General features: G+C 46.0%; 1 non-coding gene across 1 annotated transcript; it reads right to left on the bottom strand.

Moving 5' to 3' along the window:
• Positions 1-1,199: 1,199 nt before the first annotated feature.
• TRNAF-GAA (transfer RNA phenylalanine (anticodon GAA)) lies at positions 1,200-1,272 on the bottom strand. Its single transcript has one exon. It is a non-coding gene; the product is annotated as a tRNA-Phe (tRNA).
• Positions 1,273-2,432: the final 1,160 nt, after the last annotated feature.

Here is a 2,432-nt window from a genome sequence, read left to right on the forward strand (position 1 = left end):
ACACCATTCCCTGTTCGCCGCCAGTTCGCCCGTCCTCGGTATGGCTACCGCCGCTACTCACCGCATACGCACATTAATCCGAGAGCACTGTAGGACCTGCATTACGTACCAGATCTTTGTCGCGAGAAACATGTTGCACGCTGTTGCTCTCGCGAATATTGACAGGTTACCGGCGTTCCATCCGTCGGCTTTTTCTTTTATTACTTTTGTCCCCTCCTTCCAGTACTCGCTAATGTCCTTGTAGGCATCAAGGGGTGCGCCAAGGTACTTAACTGGCGTCGTGACCCAGGTGACGTTCGAAAAGGGGTCTGGTGTGCACGCCGATCCTCCATGCCAAAACTCCAAACATTTCTGTCAGTTCACGAAGCTATTAGTGGCGTTACCAAACTGTCTGACGATACTCACAGCATTCGATACAATTTGCGTATCTTTACAACATACAGCCACATCGTCAGCATATGCCAATAACTTCACCTCTGCTGCTTGGAGGCAAAATCCCTTAATGTATTCATTTTCAATGATGGCCTGACATAGCGTTTCTATGTGAACACAAAACAGGAGTGGGCTGAGTGGACAACCCTGGCGAACGGAGCGCTTCACGTTAATGGGGGCCCCAGCGTTTGTTTAATTATAAGTCTCGTATAGCAACTCCGGTACGCCATGGTCACCCCCTCAGTGATTATGTGGCCAAAATTACCATGTTCAAGGATGGTGAGCAATATCTCGTGAGAAACGCAATCAAACGCTTTCTCCAAGCCAAGCAAGAGGATAGCAACTGCATCACACATGGCATCACAATACTCCAGCACACACTTCAACTTATGAATGTTAGTAAAGATGGTTCTTCCGCGAATGCCACACGTCTGGTGTGGGCCGACTACTTCCTTAATGACTGACTGCATACGCCGTGCCAGCACCTTCATCAGTATTTTGTAGTCACAGTTAGTAAGCGCTATGGGTCTATAGGAGGAAAGTTGCTTGCGCGATGACTGGGTTCCCACGAACCGCCGTCTAACGTAACCGCAGTAAGTAATCTTCTTTTAAAAAGATTCGCTCCACCATTTGCTGTACTCTACGCACGCTTCTACTAATGTTAAACAGTGGCGTATCGCGGAAGCAACAGAAAAGCTCACAATGCTGTCTGAATTGCCATTTGTATTGTTATGGTCAACGGCTAAAAAAAAAACGCACTACGAATATGCCGAAACCCGGGATCGAACCAGGGACCTTTAGATCTTCAGTCTAACGCTCTCCCAACTGAGCTATTTCCGCGGTACGAGTAGCTAAGTTATGAGGCGCTACGCGATGAATGGGTTCCCACGAACTGCCGTCTAACGTCCGCGCAGTAAGTAAACTTCTTTTAAAAAGATTCGCTCCCCCATATGCTGTACACTACGCACGCTTCTATTAATGTTAAACAGTGGCGTATCGCGGAAGTAACATAAAAGCTCAGCGTGGTGTCTGAATTGCCATTTGTATTGTTATGATCAACGGCTAAGAAAGAATAAAAAAACGCGCTACGAATATGCTGAAACCCGGGACCTTTTGCTGTACGCTCTCCCAACTCAGCTATTTCGGCGGAACGAGTAACGAAATCATGAGGCGCTACGCGATGGCTGGGTTCCCAGGAACCGCCGTCTAAGGTATCCGCCGTAAGGAAACTTCTTTTAAGCAGATTTGCTCCACCATTTGCTATACGCTACGCACGCTTCTAGTAATGTTAAGCAATGACGTATTGCGGAAGTAACAGAAAAGCTCAAAATGCTGTCTGAATTGCCATTTGTATTGTTATGCACAACTGCTGAAAAAAAACGCCCTATGAATCTGCCGAAACCTGGGATCGAACCAGGGACCTTTAGTCTAGCGCTCTCACAACTGAGTTATTTCGGCGGCACGAGTAACGGAATGATGAGGGGCTACACTTTTTTTTTTCTTTATTGCCTGTTTACATAATACAGAAAACAGAAGGATCTCAAAATCTTTTGAAATTGATCAACTCATCAAACAGTGTAACCCAATCAGGTGTTTCTGGCTGGGCTCGGTAAGGCTCTCGCATATACGCTACATGTTCAATGAAATTTTCGCTTACAGGCCGAGCGTTAGTGTCGGTATGTCTTACCGACATTCGGGATTTCCATATACTATGGAGGCTGAGTATCATTATCATGTCGTAGGGAATGTCGCCGTGATTCTGAACTGGTAAGTATCGGATTCCATGTGGTGTAATAGGTAAGTCATTTTTGATAGTTCGCTGAAGGATGTCCCAGTGAAATATGGGATCCCAGCATTCAATAAATACATGTTCTATTGTCTCTTGTTTTTGGCATAGTATGCAGTTGACTTGTCTTCTCTTTCAAGCGTTCTGTTTCCTCGTTCCAATACAGTGCGGTGTCTTCATAGCATTGTAATGGGACACCTAAGTACGTTGTTGG

The sequence above is a fragment of the Dermacentor andersoni genome, chromosome 1 (genome assembly GCF_023375885.2).
Source record: "Dermacentor andersoni chromosome 1, qqDerAnde1_hic_scaffold, whole genome shotgun sequence".
Lineage (NCBI taxonomy): Eukaryota > Metazoa > Arthropoda > Arachnida > Ixodida > Ixodidae > Dermacentor > Dermacentor andersoni.